Here is a 21,006-nt window from a genome sequence, read left to right on the forward strand (position 1 = left end):
ATTAGAACTGAAATACAGTAGAATCTCGTTATAGCGAGCACGGTAATAGCGAGAACACGGCTATAACGAGGTATTTTTGAGGAATTTACGGCGTGATCGCTTGAAGCGCGCTTTTGTTATTTGCTGCTTTATCTCCACCCCTTTCGCTCGCCACTAGACATCTTGCCGTTGACGCCTGTCACATTCTTCAGCCTTGCAGTCGCCACCTAAGTGCGTGGCTTTAAAAATAGAATCCCATCCTTTCTTTCTTTTATCAAACTTCCGTTGGATATCTGTGCCGTGTGTAGACAAAGTATGAGATTGAAACAGAAACAACGTAAGAAAGTATTTTTTACAAATTAGAAATATGTAAGTTTTTGTTTTTATAATCGCGTATTTTCTAGTTTTTTTGGTTATCATCTTAAAAGAGATAATATTAAAAAGCTGCTCTAATGAGATTTAATTGTTTCTTGGTTAACAAAAACTATCAATTATCAAATATTGTTAATTGTTTATTTTCTATTTATTATTATTTACGCGACGTCATACTGTACGCGTACGCAATACGACTGGATTCGTTGCTGCAACATAACATAGCATGTTATGCGGTATCAGAAGTAACGAGTAACGTAACGATAGTAACGAGTACTAATTGTTATAGAAACGAGTACTAATTGTTATAGTAACGAATACATACGGGTACACATTTTTTCGTTACTTTTACACCTCTAGTAGCACTACCGTATTTATTTCCGAATCGCTGGGACAGTTTTCTTGTAACTTTTGTTTCGGTCAGTTGTTGGGGTATCTGTCCGGTAAAGGGGTGGTGATGGTTTGAGTTTAATCCCAAATTTATTTTCTAAAAAAGTTGACAGGTTTCTTTAAATGAAAAAAGTATAGTTTTCCAGCGACTATTTCGTTTGAGGCGTACGTGCGTTAGAGGTGGGTCGAAAAGTATCAACCTGATACTTTGTCACTGATACGCGCCTGTATCAGGATCGGCAAACGAGTACACTTGAAAAGTATCAGAGACTTTAGTATCAGTTCAGAATTCACCTGGAACAACACCACGGCCAATGAGCGCAGTACCCGATCGCAGATGACTGTCACTTGGGCGGAGCTTGTGAAAGGGGAGGGAGCAGGAACGACGAATAAGGGATAAAGAAGGGAAAGAATGTAGGGGAGGAAGCGCAGGGGAAGACGTTGAAGCCTTGAAGGAGAGGCGCAAAGCGATATTGTTACAAGCAGGGCTGCCACTCATGGGTTTTTCCACCCAGATCTGGGTTTTTCCAATGGTGTTTGGGTTTCTGGGTTTTTAAATAATGAATTCCAACAATTCTAGGTTTTTTATAATTTTAATTATTTTTATACCTAAAACAATAATAAAGGTAGTAGCTACTGTATCTGTTGCAATATCTGTTTGATAAATGCAAACAAGTCTATGTGTTTCACACACAAAAATACATATAAACACAAAACTAGTTTTCAAGAAGCTAAGTCGAATATTAAATTAGACACATTCTTCAAAGAGGCTTGCAGAACACAAAACCAATGCAACAATTAACCTTCAAACCAATCTTGTAGAATCAGACTCTGAATAAAGACATGATGCAGTTTTATAAAAACATTTACCGGTTTAAAGTATGCAGTGATGGTGTTTGTTTTGTCATGTATATATTTGTAGGTTTTTTTTATGATATGTGCTGGTCCAAGAATTACTTATACAGCCATTTTGCTGCAGTGTAATTGTCTTGTATTGGTTGTATTTAACCGTTTTCAGTCTTGTAAGGTAATTAATTGTTTTATATTAAAACCAGTTATGTTTATATTTTTGAATTAGTACGCAAACATTTTCAACGATAGCATTTTAGACGCATCTGGGTTTTTTACCCATGTGTCTGGGTTTTTTTTTAGGTTACCTATCTAGGTTTTTCATGAATATCAGAGTGGCAGCCCTGGTTACAAGTCGTTTTGTTTATTGTCCTACTTTAGTACACTCAGTGCGCAGTGCGTGCACCGTCTCGTTCAATAATAAAACTAATGAAATTTTAATATTAAAAAGTACATTAATACAAGATATAATATTTATATTTGTGCACCTAACAGCTATGAAAATGCAAATAAATTCTCAGTTGACACTAATAACAGATGTAATCAACATATGGACTTTTTTTTTTTCGATAACAATTAGTAACTAGTGTTTTTATACATTAAAAATTCACGATTTTATCAAAAATAAAAAAATAAAAAAACAGATAGGTACATTAGTAAGCATACTATATCAGTGTTTACGTTTCAAATGTTTCTTCAGATTAGTCGATGATTTATAACTCAGTTTTTGTTTACACAAATTACAATTAGCAAACTCATTATTTTCCGTGAAAAAATTCCACACAAATGAAGTCTTTTTCGTGCACTTATCCATTCCTTATTTCACTATAAAAATACTAACTACAAAGCATGACAGCCCGCAACATGGTGATACACGGCCAGGACGAACTGCAGTGAATGTTGAACTGATTGATACTGGTTGTATCAGGCGGGCATGAGAGTATCAGAGGTAGAGAATTACCAGGCGTGATAAATAATGTATCAGATTCTCCTTCCGGTCGCACGGTCTGCGTACGCGGAGCTTTATTTCCTCCTGGGACCGTCTGATACAGAAGTATCAGAGACTTGTACCTAGGTACATTACTGTATCAGTATCAGGTTGGGACTGATACCGAAAATTGCTGTCCCAACCCACCTCTAACGTGCGTTGCCGCAGCCGCACTCCTGCTTTTTTGTAAGGAATTAAATCGTCGCGCTACACTAGCACCACCTGTTTGCAACATCCCGAACCAACATGGCCGCCAGCAGACAGCCCGCGTCGACGATAGATAGCAGGACAATGCTGCGTCGGCCGCGGGCTGAGATGCTGAACTTACGTGGCGTGGTAGGGTATTCTGGTTATTTTGACGCAATCGGTGATCGCATCCGTACTTATGAGGTATCGTTTTAAAGAGAATTCACACATCTGCTCACAGAAAATAAGATTTCGTTAAGATAACCTGTTATTTTCCAATTATGTATACAGGTTTAAACACAATTTTTATGCTATTTTCGGTAAATTTTTATTTTTTGGGGGCCAAAATTTGTCCAATTCGGTTATAGCGAGGACACGGTTATAGCGAGGATCAAACCCGGAACCGTGACACCTCGCTATAACGGGACTCTAGTGTATACCTATCTCCTATATCAATAACATTATTATTTTGTAACTCAGATATATTTGTAGTGCCTATGTAGGGAAAAAACATTGTTACCTATGCCCAAGCCCTATTATGCAAACAATGCATTTCTTGAATTTTTAAATTTAATTTTAGCTTGTTTAATTTCTTAATGTTATTCAACATTTATTTAAATGTATTTCAAATATACTTAGATACGTATTAGTACTGAAAATTAATTTTAACGAGAGTAGTGTTGTGATTAAAATGGTAATCAACAATTACACTTACCTATTTGGAAAAGGAATTTTTTTGATTAGTGCTCTGTTTTACTGTAACAAACTAGGGTGTTAACTTTGAGTTACAGTGTTTGTCTAGATAGGCTGGAAAAAAAAATTTCAAACAGTTTTTTTTGACATTGCTTTAACCATGTTGTTTGGTTATCCGTGGACCCCTTGCCAGTCATTACCTTGGATAGTCGGGAGTCTACTGTATTTATTTTTGAAATGTTGGTCAACATTGGAGATTTACACATTAGGCCCAAAACCAATTCCTCAATAACTCACAAACCTTGCATCACATTATACAAAAGGGAAAAAGTAGTCTAATCTGTCTAGTATAGTCTGTCATAATAACCATTTTGTAAACTCCCCAGTGATAGCAATTTGAGAGGAAAATGTCGTACTTCAGCCTGCCATGAACGAGACTGAAAGCATTTTTTTTTTGAGATGGAAGTTTTAGTACATAGTCTTACATTAAAATAAAGTATGCGAGGTTCTGTTTGAACTAGTACAGCTATGGAGATGATGGAGGCTGGATTGTCTTTATTTCTTTTAGGAAATTGCAAAATAGGTAAATTATTATAAAAAAATTAACCTTAAGAGAGATTTGTAATTTTTGACAGGAAAAAATCAGGGAAATTTTATTACAGATGTGTTTAAACACCCTGAATTGGCTTTCATAGAATTTTTATTAGTGCAGAAATTCTTAGCAGTTTCATTTAATGTGATCTTTGTCTTTTTTTTTTTTTTTCATTATTTACTTAAATCACCAATATTTTGCTTGCTCATTTGCCTGAAAGCAACACTATGAGCATGTCGTAAGTTAGTCTGGTACGTCTCGTAAATAAAAACAGTCGGTGGGACGTGTGGTGCAGTCAAGAAAGGAGTAAAGAGAATTAGAGCTTCATGTAAAATTTAAGCTGCTTCCATACTAATGTATTTTACACCTTGATTACATGATGTGTAAATTTAGAATGAAAGGGTTGCAGATGATGGTAAAGTGGGCCAAGAGTAAAAGCAACTGCCGATAGTGCTAGGGGCAGTCTCATCCCTTAAGGCTGCTGGGTACGGTGGGCTAAATAGTGGGAAACATGTGTACCGCTGTTGATCTTTTTTGGGAGAATGAATGAAGTTAAAGCTTTACACATTTTGGAAGTAAGTAATATAATGTCGTATAATTGTCTGAGACTTTTTATATTTTTAAAAGTATTTTAAATTTCTGAATAAAAAAATATGGAAAAAAGCCATTTTTAACATTATTTTCTTGATTGCAGTGAACGAATGCAGCATAAATACCACAAAAAGCTATGTCTTAGACTCGCACCTTACCATGTTCTATAGTAATTTGCAACTTGAACATTACTTGAATAATAATCAGCCTGTAAAACTAGTAATCAAAATTAAATAATTTAAATATTTTCTTTCATGAAAACAGGACATCTATTTGTGGAGATATGTTGCTTCTATCCCCAACACCTTGAGTGAATGCAGAGCAGACATGCGAGCGATAAGAAAGTGGCGACTCACGTTTCCTGAAACAGAGACGGATTATCGGCAATGGCCTTTTGGTTCATTGACAGTAGCACAAATAGCTTGTTTTCTTTTCTTAATTTTTTCATTGCAAGATTATATTTAAAGCGTTTTAAGGATACTTTTATCGAAGCGTGTTATGATGCAGGGCGAGAAAAACCCGCGGACTAGCGACAGCATCTGGCACGATTTCCACATGCAAAGGTCTGGGGATGGAACCCACCGGGGTTCGAACCCGGATCGCCGTGGTGGGAGGCTAAGGTTTTTACCAGTTGATCTCCGTGGCTCCTGCTGTTATTGAACATTGCGAATAAGTTATACAATAAAAGTAATCAAAACTGCTTTTTTTTCTCTAAATTCCTCCTTCAATACGTTAGTAAGAAAGCCTTTCAGGAAAAAATCATTAAACTTACGAGAACTCATATTCCATAAATAAAAACACACTTTCGTCCCTTTAAACTGTTACTTTCTCAATTGAAAACATCAAATTTTACATATCACTTGAGAGTTAATTTTCGTAAGCAAAATAGTTGCTTGGAACACAACCTCAACATTCCCAATATCAGCGAATTTGTATGAATCTGGAATACTGTTTTCACTTCGGTTTTTTTAATTTTTATGCTCGATTTTAAATATTTGGATGCACAAGGAAATTTTTTTAAATGTTTTGTGTGTTTTGAAAAATAAATTTATTTTTGAAATTATATTAAATACATTAAAGGGGTGCAAAATGCAAGTATTAAGCTGTGGTTCACTCTATATTCATTTACAACTCCTTACAAGTCTCTCTTCTTTGGCCCTCTGGGCTTCTTGTTTGGCTGTTATTATGTACAAGGGATCCTTAATATCCATCTTGGCAAATCTTTTTGAAAACTGAGGGTTTGCTATTTCCTGCAGCAGACATTCCTTGTCGAATCTGAAACAAACATAATTATAAATTCACTTAGGTATGTTGTATGTGTGTAACATAAAATTTAATTATATTTTTATTTTAACACTGCAAGTTCTCTGTATATGTTAAGCTATTGATAAGAAGACATATTTGAGTCGTAAATATGTGTATGTACCAAAATAGCTTACGAAAAAAACTATCAGTAATGCAATGTATATGTTCTAAATGGATATCAGTGGTATAAAAACCTTACTGTGAAAGATGTGTTACAAAAAAGAAGAACCATACAGGCATATAAATGTAGACTTCATTTAGCACCGCTGTATTAACTACACATTTTACTGCTCTACTCAAAAATTGTATGTAAAATAATAAGAAAAATACCTGCAAAAATATGCTTCCATTTTTTCGCACCAGAAAGCGTTGTCTTTTTCGATAATTTCATGTCATCCAGTGGAAAGTGTAAAGCACAAAGTAACAATATTTTCTTCCCGTTATGTGCATCTGCCCAAGCACTTGATAAAAATAGCTTGAATCATGTCTCAGTAGCAGTTTTCCGTTAATTATTGCGCAGTGAGTCATCTAAAATCAGTACAAGATATGTTTTATGCCACAAATATTGTACAAAAATGAATCTAAAAGTTAATTTTCAATAAGTGGTCGTATTTAGCAATACTAAAGAGCTAAAAGGAACACATATATAGCTGAATATGATAACCTGTCCATTATCGATAGCTTCTTTCGGACTTTGGTACTTATCTGCTGAAAGTGGGCACTTAATTTCCATAATGGCATCGTCACGCACCAAACCATCTGCAACAGAATTTTACATGACTTCTGTATGACTTAATCGTAAAACAGAAATTACATTAGGTATCAAAATTTTTTATATATATATATATATATATATATATATATATAAAATTGCATGTTTTAAATGTACCTGGAGTTGCACCAAGAAAAGCTATTCAGAATCTATAAATAAGCCACATCTGTTGCCACTTTTCCATGATCTTCGGCCATTTTACACTTGGCTACAGGTTCGTTGGCAATACCATACTGTGTACCTTTCGTACTGAAGTTTCCATACAATATGGAATGATCTAAGTTTCTACAAGATGTTGTAGCCCTCATTTTACAAACCCTGCCGAAATGGGAAGCAGTTAGTAACTTCCTCCTCTCTGTATTCCACAAGTGGCATCTGTATTGCAACAAAGTCGTTCTCTGTAGCTCATTTCGCTCTTCTTCGGTCCGCACGAGACCAGCAACGAAACTTCTTTTCTTTTCCTCAAACTCTGATGCTGTAATCGTAATCTCTGGTTGATGTTCCTTTGCCTGTACCAAACCATAGTGCTCATCTGCAGTATAAAGTAATTTTTCGCTTTTATTTGTATCTTGGTATTGTGCAAATGTTGATGTTTCCTTTTTTGTCTTGCTCGTTGTTGCTGGTCGATGAAGTGTTTTGTGTACATTCCTAGAACAAAAAAAAATGTACATGTAATTGTAAAACAATTTTCCTTATTAACTCCGTTATATTTTATACACTGATAATATGTTTGAAATATAGCTGACCCTGCCAAAAAATTTTTGTGATGTAATTATTTTTAGTAATAATTGCATATTGGCTTCAAAAGTTTAGTGAAGACACTTTCATAATATTGCACACATGCCATAAACAAGTTGGCAGTGTGGATGTCAATAAAACACTTAATGGCTGCCCCTAAATATTTCTTGTAGTTCTCAATATTGTGGTTACCTGAAATAAATTTTTCTTGATATATCACCCATAATACAGCTTTCATTACAACACGAGCCTGTATTATTTTGGCCTGGCATGGGCGAGAGCGTAGCTGCTGCCATGTCATTAGCATTGCTCCTGAAAGTTAAATATAACTTTCATGTTATATTTCATACAAAGATTTTTTGTGAAATTTTGTGAATAAAGCGTATAATGGTTGGGTATTTGTATTGTTAAAATATAAATACATATACACTATATGTCTGTATTCTCTGCCATGATTTCAACCCACTGGCTCATGATGCAGACATTTTGTGGACATGCTTACGTTATCGAATTAAAATTCATATTACTGTCCATGTTTAAGGCCATGAACGGGAGCTTTTAAAATACAGATGCAAATTATTCAAGTACTTCGTACCGACATGCATTGAAGAAACTCAAGACAGTGCGTATGCACTGCAATGGCGATGTAAAAAAATAATTATTTAATTAGTAACTTGCCGCCCATTGAAAAAATCCTTTAAAAATAACTAGCAAAATGTTTCTCTTAAAAAATTATTTCGGGAAGAACTGTAACACTTACTATCAAGGTCTTACAATGAACATCACTTTTCAACTGTTTTTACACTTTAAGAATTGATATATATATATATATATATATATAAATTCTTAAAGTGTAAAAACTATATATATACACATATATATAATTGGATACTTTTCTATTATTTCTTTAGTTAACATCTTTCTTTAGTTACATCATGTAAACGGACGACACAGCATTTATTATGTAATCATTTCATCCCCTTATTATTTATTAAATAAAACACTATACACTCATAAGCCACTCTTATTGTAAACAAGAAGTAAGAACCTAAGCAAGCCATGGGTTGTTTCAGATACGTACAGCTGTTTAGCAAAATTTTCAGGCAGTCCGAGCTGTCTGATGCATGCTGCATTCGCTTAGGGTCTTGAATCGTGTATACCAAAATAACGTATTCACTCACTCATTCACTATCTTCATACCCTTGCTTAAATTACATATGATAATTAATACAAAATGTGTATTTTGAAATTAAATCCTGTAAGATTTTTACTTACTGAACTAGCTGTTGCTTTCTTTTCATCCACCCAGCACGAGAGATTTTCTTTCTTGACGCTCTTCTGATACATGGTCTTACACGTAGACTTGTATTTTCTTTTGAGAATCACCATTTTTTTTTTCTGCGACATTGCACATGAAAAAAACGTAATTTTATGTTCAACTAGCCCAGAATGTCTGTGCTACACCTTCGGAAAGCAGTTTGAGAGAGGAACCGGTTATCGGCAACACAATCTTCGCGCGTATTGTGTCTCACATTTGTTACCCTTGGACTCGCAGTGGAAGAAGGGTCTAACGATCAGGCAGGGAACTATACAAATGTTGAGCTAGATGTGCGCGTTGCCCTTGTTGTCACGGGCAGCCTTAATGCGAGGGTCTGAGAGACAAAGAGAGCTATAAGACTGCGAAGATTAAAGAATCATTAAAAATTAAAGGAATTTTGGATTTTTAAATTCTGTAATTATTTTTGATTAATTTTAATTTATTTTGTACATTGATCTATGTACAAATCATAGAATATCAAAAGCTACATCAGATAGGATAAGTTTCACTCCTCTGAAACTATTTTGCATGGGCATCAAAAATTCTATGCTTGCTATCTTTTTGGTGCAGCCAAAGAAGACAAATTGCATCCCAGCTGCAATAAAAAGCATTGGAATTTTTGTGAAAAATAAATCCTTTTTGGATGTTACTTAAGAAAATTAACTAAGGGACACGGTCACAAACTAATTTACTAATCAGTACTATTATAAAAGCAAAATTTCTGTTTACTCATGCCCATTCAATTCATGGTTGCTCCAGACTCATTTCAAAACCCTTCATATATTTAATGACCAGATATTGAAGTTAAGCCCGAATTTATTCATTCTTTCATTATATTTACGGTGTAGCAAAAAGAAGAAACATCACTATATTAATGATTCTTTGAACTTTAGTTGTTACACTTTAGAGGTCAGATATTTATTTTTTTCATTGACGATGGTGGGAAATTGCTTGTATACACAATCGTGTGGAAGCTGGGTCATTGTTGTGTCCCAAAGTCTTAAGTGAAAATACTCCGTCCATTACACTATGTATTTGAATCTTTTGAATTTTAGTGAGTTTATAATGCAGTCAGTGTCTCTACAGAAGTGTAGCACTGAAACTATCGTAGGCTACTCGCTACTCTCAATACACATTGATACTATTGTGTACAAATGATGGCCCGAATGAATACGGGGATTGTTTATCCAAAAATTCAGTAACGAGACAGAAGTAGTTCAAGCGTACATTAGAATTGGTGATACAAGTTGCAATTTGATAAAATGAAACAGTTGATTTGATCTGTAAATTAAGTAAGTACAAATGTTTGGTTGCCTTGTAATGTGAAACCTAAGATTCACTAAACCCCTCCCCTCCTCCTACTCAAGTAACTCCGAACATTTCCAAAGTTCCCTGCTTGTTCGTGCACCTTTGCTGTTGAAATTAAAAAAAAAAAAAAACACTGTGAATTTGTAAATATGTTGTCTCTTTGGGTGTAGGCATTGCTCCCGTGGGCTTGAGGAACTCAGAAGGCTGGCAGTATGTTGGTGCTGTGTGAGGTAATTGATGGCGACCTGGAAGTGCCATCTGCTACCAACCGCGTCACGCAGGCAGGGGCGTAGCCAGGGGGGGGGGGATTTAGGGGTTTTAACCCCCCCCCAATTAGCTCCAAATCTTTAATTAATTTCTTATTTATCACTCAAACAAATTTCATATTAAAATTAATAAAATTTAACCATTACAATATTTAAATTTAAGTACCGAAAACTGCTAAAATAGCACTATTTTATACCTTAAAATCCAAATTTTCCCGGGGGAGGACCCCCGGACCCACCGCTTTAATACAGGGGGAGGGGGGGCATGCTTCTTAACACCCCCCATACACAAATCCTGGCTACGCCACTGCACGCAGGTGGCGGATTCGGGATCCCAGTATTAATCTACTTGGGTAACTGGGGGTGACTATCAATAACAGTAGCAGTCCACAGACACTGGCCGGCTTGATGAGGTCGTTATCACAACTATCGACGGTGAAAGACAACTCGGATGAAGATCGGCGCGCAGCAGTAAGCAGTCTCGTTGATACAGGCACCGCAGGGTATCCTTAGGTGACTATGATGCAAAGTGTGGTGAACCGCTGGCTGAAACTTCCGGAACTGTGGACTGCTGCACGTGCAACGAGACAGAAGAGGGTCGGATGTCCGAGGGGAAGTGAGATGGCGCCTTTCTGCTGTCAATGTCGGAACCATGCTGGCTTCGAGCGGTGCGACCTTCAACTGACTCGTTGTAGTTCGGGGGAACTGAGGGTTTGGGACCCCTCGCCCCACCCTTGCACTGAAAGGTAGCTGCCGAAGACTTCAAAGGAAAGAAAACGAAGACGGAACAACGCCGGGGCTGCCTGGATCACCTTGTGCCAGCAGCTCGAGTTTGTTTGCTGACTCTCGTGCTGTCGGTCCTTACGCTGCTGTAGATGTTGCTGGAGCCGAGGCTCTAGCTTAGGCGAAGGAAATATCTGCAACACATTTTCTTTTTACAGGCAGCCGACTGGCAGCTGGGCATGGCATCTTTTCTGCCCCACCCAATTCTTCTCACCTGGACCTTGTGCCTCTTATCCAGTAGTGACCTTGCTTGCTTTATTTTAATTTTATTTGTTTATTTATTTACAGATTGTCACTTGCATATCAATGCTCAGTAAAGAGCTGCAACGGTATGTATGACCAAAAATATATATATATATATATAAGACAAAAATAAAACAAACAATAATACATACGTACAATAAGGAATACAAAACTGACAATAGACTATGACACCTAAAATCATTTAATACTACATAATTAGACACAATAGTAAAAACAACACAAACTTACCACTGAAATGTTAAGTTAGAAATATAGAAGTTAATATTAAACAAATAAATTATATGTGAAGTACGATCTTAATTAAACAGTTAAACAATAATGAAGCTTGTTTTAATTAGATATTAGTCTATAGATAATATAATTTTGTTTGTAAAAAGTACGACAAGTACATTAGGTGACAGAAATTGTGGAACTCTGAATCCAGTGTTGTCGAAAATATAGACTATTTAAGTACAATCACTTTTAGAGTTGAAGTAGCTTGGCTTCTGGGTTGTAGCCGTGTCCTTAGCGAATAATTCACCGACGTTTCGGTCGACATTGCAGTCGCCATCATCAGGGAGCAGTTACCTACTGAGGTTCTCCGCCGATCCATCGTACTGCCAACCGGGGCACTTAGTCATGGGCGTGCGCAAGGTAGGTGCCACAGGTGACTTGGCACCACCATTAGGGTTAACGTTATTTTATTTTTTACAAGCAGAAATAATACATACTTACAAAAAACCGTATTATTTCCAAAAAAATATGTTTTCCAATCGTGTCGAGTTACAGATATGTGCTCATAACACTATCAGTATATCAATTATCAATCGAACCAACTATACACACGGAAACAAGCCAGGTGCAATTACTTGTGTTGTACACGCGGGCCGCGGCTACGAAACTTCTGAAATGTAGAGCTGTAGCAAAACGTATGTATTCGTTACTGAGTAACGGGTGCGGCATCTAGTAACGAGTAACGAAACGTTACACACGAATGCATTTCGTTACTCGCATCTTTCGTATGTTTTACGCATGCGCGCGCTTATTCGTTACAAAGAACGATGTTTGTTTATTAATAAAAGTATAATTTGGAAATTCGTCGTCCAATTTTTTTATTGTTTATTAAAGGTATTGTGTGTGTAGACAAAGTTTTAGATTCGAACAGAAACAACGTAAGAAAGTATTTTTTACAAATTATAAATATGTATGTTTTTGTTTTTTATTATCATCGCGTATTTTCACGGTTTATGTTCTTATCTTAAAATATATATTATAATAAAGCCGCTCTAATGAGATTTAATTGTTTCTTGGTTAACAATAGCTGTTAATTATCAAATATTTTTATTTATATTCGATTTATTTTTATTTACGCGACGTCATACTGTACGCGTACGAAATACGACTCTATTCGTTGCTGTTACATAACATAGCATGTTATGCGGTATCAGAAGTAACGAGTAACGATACGAAAGTAACGAGTACTAATTGTTATAGTAACGAATACATACGGGTACACATTTTTTCGTTACTTTTACATCTCTACTGAAATGTAAATACTTCTCCTAGTTCTCCTCGAATTACATAGAATGCGCGCTCGGTGTCCACTGTTCACTCCACTCGGCAGGCGCACGGGATAATAGCTGCCGTCCGCCAGGTAGCACTACTCATAGAGTAAGTAAAGGGTAGCACTACTGTGTACTTGGTGTAGTGTAACGCTTAAAGACAGGCTCGTACTATCAGCCGGAATCTTTCTGCGCATGCGCTACGGGCCGGTGGATGGTGAAGCTGGAGGGTGGGGTGGGCCGGAATCTTTCTGCGCATGCGCGGTAGGCCGGTCGGCCGGCGGATGGGGTGGGGTGCAGGAGAACGGGAATCCAAAAGAAACAAGAGAAAAAAAAGTTGTTAAACGGCCGGGAAGGAGAGGCAACATCCCTTTTTTCGCGGGAATATGTGAGTTACGTGTTCGTCTTTTGTTATAATATTTATCGTTGCGGTAATATTGTGCGGTAAAGTTTGTTCCTAAATGTTGTTGACATTTAGAAAGCAGTGATGGTTTTTTTTTGGCGTTTTTCTGATAAGGAACATTTCCGAAACAATATGTTTGCATGTTCTGACTGTAGTAGACAATTTTAACTTAACAGTAGTTTACGAAGACATTTTTCTAAATGCCATTCTGAAATTAATTCGGTTCCAAGACAACGAAAACCTAAAGGCGAAGGTTCATGTCAGTGTGAACAATGTGAAAAAAAAAATTGCACAGCTTTCAACACTTCGAAGACATCAGCGCGAGAAGCATCCTTGTCACGTAGATGCGCCAACAATAAGGTAAAAAACACGTCAGTTGCAGTATTTGTAACTTCTGTTCTGGAAATAGGACAATCATGATTGATCATTTTCGTATTGTGCATGACATTGTTGCTGTATACGAAACATTAGATTTTAGTTCGTTTTCAGACTTTATATCTTGGAAAAATGAGAGAGAGAAAACAACGAATAGTTCGTATGTTAGAGCAATGGCAGCAAAATGGCATAATGATGGGACAAAACTGTATTCATATCAATGCAACCGTTCTGGTTATTACACCACGAAAGATAATGGGCAACGACACCTCAAGATACAAGGTAGCTGCAAAATTAATGGTTTGTGTCCAGCTGGTATGCAGGTGACCTTAATGGTAGATGGGAAGTGTAAAGTTTATTTCTGTTCCACTCACGTTGGTCACCAGTGTGAAACAGGTCATTTGCGAATTCAGAAAAAAAGATCGCGAAACATTGGCATCAAAACTTGCTTCCAGTATACCACCAGCTACTATTATAGGTGAAGTTCGTGATTCAGTTTGTGAAACATCATTATCGAAGTTACATTTACTGACCAATAAGGACTTGCAGAATATTGAGCGGGCATACAACTTGAGTTCAAATTTAATGAGGCATGCAGATGACGGGACAAGTTTCACTGCATGGGTAAATGAAATGAATGTAAGTGATAGTCCCTGTGTTCTGATGTACAAACAACAGGGAGAAGAACACCCACTGCTACGGAAAGAGGATTTTTTTCTTAGTTATAATGAACAGTGCACAATGTGTAATGCTTGAAAAATATGGTCCTGACTGTGTTTGTATGGATGGTACTCACGGTCTAAATAATTACAATTTCGATCTGATTACTCTGCTCGTCTTAGATGATATGAGGCAGGGCTCCCCTTGTGCATTTTTAATTTCTAATAGGTCAGCTGAACATGTGCTCTCTATCTTTTTGCAACGTGTTAGTGAACGTGCCGGAATAATCAGACCAAGTGTTTTTATGACTGACATGGCAGAGTCTTTCTTCAATGCTTGGGTTACTGTTATGGGTGCACCAAATAAGCGGCTATATTGTATCTGGCACGTAGATAGGGCATGGAGAAAAAACCTTATCAAAATAAAAACGAAAGCCAAGCAAGTAGAAATATACAAGTTGATCAGAACTATTCTGTAAGAAAGGGACCTTGAAACATTTTCTTTGTTATTGAAGTCTAGTGTCAAAATGATGTGTGAGGATGATGAAACTGCTGAGTTTGGAACATATTTTAGCACACACTATGTACCATGTAAAGAAATGTGGGCATAATGCTATCGTCTTCACTGTGGATTGAACACAAACATGCATCTTGAAAGGATGCATAAAACTTTAAAGTTTATTTATTTGCATGGAAGAAATGTAAAATGTTTGGAAAAAACTGTTCCCGCTATTATGAGTTTTCTTAGAGACAAACTGTTTGACAGATTGCTTGTTATGCATAAGGGCAAAGTCACATCAAAAATTGCAAATTTGCGAAAACGCCATAAGGCTAGAGTAGTATAGGAATGACGGTCCGGAAACAGGCCTTAAGGCTGTGGTGCCGGTGCCGGTGTCCGCCATCTTGGATTTGTGACGTCACGGCGGCAAAAATTCCTCAAAATTCCTCAAAAATGACTCAAAATTTCCCGTTTTAAGAAAAAATTTCCCGTTTTCGAGGGAAAAATTCCCGTTTCGAGGGAAAATTTCCCTTTTTATTCTTTAAAAATCCCAGCGGCTAGAAATGTCCTGATAGAGGCTTAAGCATCCTTAACTCAAGCCTCAGTTAAGCCTCTATCAGGATGTGACCTTGACCTTTGACCTTGACCCCGACGGCCATCTTGGATCCACCATCTTGGATGACGTCATTTCGTTTTCTCGAACATTCCGGCATTGTGTTATCGGCCATTTTGAATTATGACGTCACCGTTGCAATTTCCGTTACGGCCGCCATCTTTAAATTTATTATCCGATTTTAATGAAAAAAATATTTTAAAATTATAAAAAAATTAAATAAAAATTTTTTTAATAACATATTTAAAAAACAAACATTTACAACACGGAGCTCGGAGTCCTCGGTTCGAACCCGACGAGTGCAAAAAAAATAAAAATGGCGACCGATCCTTCCCTCGTGGTGGGTGCTGGCAGACTGACTCCCACCACTTTTTTTCAAAGCATATATATCGTCAGGTTAGTATGACGTCATGTCCGCCATCTTGTCCTCGTCTGCTGGAAGCCATCATCAGTGTATCGTCGGCGAGAGTGCGCTGACGCCATGCTAGTTTAATTCTTATCCGCTAGAGTACAGTAATCATTTATTATTGCTGTGACACCCGACATCTTGTCATTTGGCCGCCATCTTGAAAATCCGTAATTATTTAGCTAGAAATTCGGGAAAAATTCCAAAATTCATTAAATAAATTTGTAATCTATATACTGATTGATTAGGTCGACTAAGGTCCTTGGTACGATCTAGGACGATGCAAAAAAATTAAATATAACATCAATTTAACATAATAGTAACAGGTTCGAGTAATTAAACACCACAAGTTCTTTTACAAACATAATATTTATTACATAATTTCTATTCTACTACAGGATCATTTGCGAAAGCCAGCAATCTTATAATCATTTAGTTCCGCAGCAGTGTGAAATGACTAATTCTTAGCTCCAATCGGTTTATACTAGACAGAGTCCAGCCAGAACCTTTACAGACATAGTCAACCTCTTCTTGACAGAGTTTCTGGATACCGTTTTTAACAGTTTGCTTCACATCGTTAGAACTGTAAATTACTGCAGCCGATGTCTTGAATGCACACTTCTTCACTTTGTCATCGAACGGATATGGCTTTCCATATATACAGTCCAACCACAAGTTATATTTCAAAGGTCCGTTTGTTGCTACATCATCAGTAAGCTGATTGATTATGTCCTCTCTGATATCATCAAGAAAATTACAAATGTCTTTCGACTCACCTAACGTATTTAAATAATAGTAGTCCTTCAATGTTCCACGAAATGCAGACTACGCCAAGTAGAAGCCATTATCGTTCACTTGTAATGCGCCGAACACAGTCTTAGGTTTATTTTCCTGTTCAGACGTCATACCAATCGGTTGCTGCACATCGGTTTTCTTGCTTGTACGCTCACGAGCCTTCAACCTAAACCGAGGAGTCGAAATTTCTGCAGGTAGTTCAGCAGTAGGCACACGGACTTCACCTTTACAGTTTTTCGCATGCCGTCGCAAATTATCAATTCGAGTAAACCATTCATGACACTCGTCACATCGAAACTTCATGCGAGATGGATTCTTCGTGCATTTGCTCCGCTCATGTCTTCGTGCATCATGAGCAAATGCGAACGACGTATCACAGTAGCTGCAAGGATACCGTGGTGATGAAGACGAACCTTTCAGACCCGATCCAGATACTGACGTTGCCGCAGTTGCACCATCTCCAGGCATACTCTTATGAACATCAATGCATCGTTGTTGCGCTGAAACCTTTACTTTCTACCGAACAGAAGGACCTTTGCATGCCTTCATGTGCGTTTTCATATTATCTTTTCTGGCAAACTGCTTATGACATTTCTCACAATCAAACATTTTACGATATAGGTTCTTGGCACATTCTCTATTCTCATGTCGTCGAGCATTGCTGTTGTTTGAGAAAATCTTGTCGCAGTAACAGCACCGATGTTCGTTAGTTGTTGTCGATTCGGCATCCATTGAAGTCTCCATTGATGACGAACCAGCGTTCGTCGAGTTTCCCTGTGCAGCCAGCACTAGCAGCATTAAAGTCTCTTCTGCTGGCGGTACCACGTCTGTTGAAGTCTCCTCCAGTGTTGACATCGACGTTGCCAACGGAATCTGCTCCACGAAAAGGCAGCACATTTGGAAGCACCGACTACGAAAAGGCAGCACATTTGGAAGCACCGACAACGAAAAGGCAGCACATTTGGAAGCACCGACAACGAAAAGGCAGCACATTTGGCAGCACCGACTACGAAAAGGCAGCACATTTGGCAGCACCGACAACGAAAAGGCAGCACATTTGGAAGCACCGACAACGAAAAGGCGGCACATTTGGAAGCACCGACAACGAAAAGGCAGCACATTTGGAAGCACCGACAACGAAAAGGCAGCACATTTGGAAGCACCATCATCGAAAAGGCAGCACATTTGGAAGCTCCATCAACAAAAAAAGGCTAAAAGGAAGCACAAGTTACGAGATCTAAGTCTTAGTTAGAAATCAGAATACAAAAATAAAAACATTAAATTCTTATAATTTAAATTATTTATTTTATTGCTTTACATTATACAAATGCAAGTAAAAAAAGGCATTATTGTATGTAGCCAGCATTCCTCAGTTCCTTGAGTATGAAGGATATTTCTTTGATGCACGAATAGTTTCCTGCACAAAGCGAACCATATAGAAGTCTTAGCCGGTCAACTAATATGTTTGGATCTTTCCATGAAGTGTAATCATTCTCTTCTACCACCATCTTCCTTGCACCTTTATAATAAATATTATGATCTCTGATGTCTTCCGTTTTACCACCAACCTCAGGGTAACTTTCATGTTTGAGATGGTGATCATCACAAGCTTGATCAGATTTATTTAATATACCACGTCGTTTCCATCGTTTCGGTCTCAGGACACCGCCACATTCTTCGATCTTGGCAGCTTTAGGTGCTTCATCATAGTCTATGTCTTTGTCAACAGCCTCAGAGTCACTGTAACAATCACCGTAGAAGGAATCGTCTTCACCCAATTTACCGTAATAATTCGATGTTGATGATGTTGAAGTGTCTTCATCGTCTTCATGCTTCCTTTTTAGGAATCCATCATTTTTACAAAGTAGGAAAGATCTACTTGAATTCGGCTGGAATATATTCTCACTTTTCACGTTAAGGATTCTTCCATTGTCTTCATTCTTCCGTAAATCATCAACCTTCTTCAATTTAAGTTCTTTGTCGAGATCGGAAGAGCCAAGAAAATTATTGTCGTAATGCAGATCACTCTTCCTTAGGCTAGTAGATTCATCGTTGTCCTCTAGCTTGTACGCAGGCTTGGCGCTACAAGTTCTGCCATGTCTTTTTAGGCTCTCTCTCCGCGTAAACGACTTGCTACATCGAACACAACTTATCATATTGCGCAGTGGATTTTTAACACAGTCATTCTTCTCGTGTTGTCTTTTATTCTTTCTCAAGATAAACTCTTTACTGCAAAACTTACACCTATGTTCTTTCGATACAGCGTCAGATCCCAAATCGGAATTCATATTAGTTACTGAGACTAATGCCAGATACCAATTGAGTGTTTTTAAATTAGATTCAATACTTAAATAGAAATTTTTTTCATATTTCATCAGCGAGAATTAATATATCTCATGCAAAAGTACTTTATGCATGTAGTTCTGCTTTTCAACAACAGATGTCGCCACATGTTGCTTGCAGGTAAATAATATTTAGTTCTTTTATGCGGGATGCGGGATGCTCACTAACGATCGCAAAAGAAGGATGGCTTCGATAGACTCCAAGGAAAAGGAAGTTCGTCTTGCATGTTGGTGCTCCACAGATGTCTCATGGCGTAATATTAATTTGACTAAGTAATGATATTTGTTAATTCCACCTGATAAAAATATTGCAAGTTTTGATTTAGTAGCAGAAATTATCGAATTAAATGTAACTCCAAATAAAATGACATGTCTCATTAGACCAAAAAAAAATCCATGCAGAGAGCGGTTTCTCAGAATAGTCAGAAACACTTGAAGAAACCACAGGAATGATTGCAAGAACACAGGAAAAACCATCAAAATATTGTCAAGAATAATCAGGAGCACACTGAGAAAACCACCATAATATCAACAACAATAATCGGAAGCACACGGAGAAAACCATCATAATATTGACCAGATTAATCGGAAGCACACAGAGAAAACCACCACATGTTTTCTTTGATATCATAAAATTACAAGAAAAAATATTTAAAAATAAAAATAAATTAATAAAAAAATAAAAAAATAAAAAAATGCATAAACAGTTTCTGCTAGCTTGTAAACTTATCATTGTTGAGCAAAGATAGAGTTCTTGTACAAGCCAGAAATTTATGCATTTTTTTTATTTTTTTATTTTTTTATTAATTTATTTTTATTTTTAAATATTTTTTCTTGTAATTTTATGATATCAAAGAAAACATGTGGTGGTTTTCTCTGTGTGCTTCCGATTAATCTGGTCAATATTATGATGGTTTTCTCCGTGTGCTTCCGATTATTGTTGTTGATATTATGGTGGTTTTCTCAGTGTGCTCCTGATTATTCTTGACAATATTTTGATGGTTTTTCCTGTGTTCTTGCAATCATTCCTGTGGTTTCTTCAAGTGTTTCTGACTATTCTGAGAAACCGCTCTCTGCATGGATTTTTTTTTGGTCTAATGAGACATGTCATTTTATTTGGAGTTACATTTAATTCGATAATTTCTGCTACTAAATCAAAACTTGCAATATTTTTATCAGGTGGAATTAACAAATATCATTACTTAGTCAAATTAATATTACGCCATGAGACATCTGTGGAGCACCAACATGCAAGACGAACTTCCTTTTCCTTGGAGTCTATCGAAGCCATCCTTCTTTTGCAATCGTTAGTGAGCATCCCGCATCCCGCATAAAAGAACTAAATATTATTTACCTGCAAGCAACATGTGGCGACATCTGTTGTTGAAAAGCAGAACTACATGCATAAAGTACTTTTGCATGAGATATATTAATTCTCGCTGATGAAATATGAAAAAAATTTCTATTTAAGTATTGAATCTAATTTAAAAACACTCAATTGGTATCTGGCATTAGTCTCAGTAACTAATATGAATTCCGATTTGGGATCTGACGCTGTATCGAAAGAACATAGGTGTAAGTTTTGCAGTAAAGAGTTTATCTTGAGAAAGAATAAAAGACAACACGAGAAGAATGACTGTGTTAAAAATCCACTGCGCAATATGATAAGTTGTGTTCGATGTAGCAAGTCGTTTACGCGGAGAGAGAGCCTAAAAAGACATGGCAGAACTTGTAGCGCCAAGCCTGCGTACAAGCTAGAGGACAACGATGAATCTACTAGCCTAAGGAAGAGTGATCTGCATTACGACAATAATTTTCTTGGCTCTTCCGATCTCGACAAAGAACTTAAATTGAAGAAGGTTGATGATTTACGGAAGAATGAAGACAATGGAAGAATCCTTAACGTGAAAAGTGAGAATATATTCCAGCCGAATTCAAGTAGATCTTTCCTACTTTGTAAAAATGATGGATTCCTAAAA

The 21,006-nt window shown here is 37.0% G+C and overlaps 1 protein-coding gene across 1 annotated transcript in view; it reads left to right on the forward strand.

Moving 5' to 3' along the window:
* The first annotated feature begins 2,896 nt into the window (after nt 1–2,896).
* The window catches only part of LOC134533712 (transforming growth factor beta-1-induced transcript 1 protein-like), a 44,190-nt gene continuing 26,080 nt past the window's right edge, over nt 2,897–21,006 (forward strand). Inside the window, exon 1 of the mRNA XM_063371712.1 lies at nt 2,897–2,914. The gene's annotated coding sequence lies outside the window, so the exon portion shown is untranslated. The remainder of the gene's footprint in view (nt 2,915–21,006) is intronic.

Source organism: Bacillus rossius, chromosome 1 (genome assembly GCF_032445375.1).
Source record: "Bacillus rossius redtenbacheri isolate Brsri chromosome 1, Brsri_v3, whole genome shotgun sequence".
NCBI classification, from domain to species: Eukaryota; Metazoa; Arthropoda; class Insecta; order Phasmatodea; family Bacillidae; genus Bacillus; species Bacillus rossius.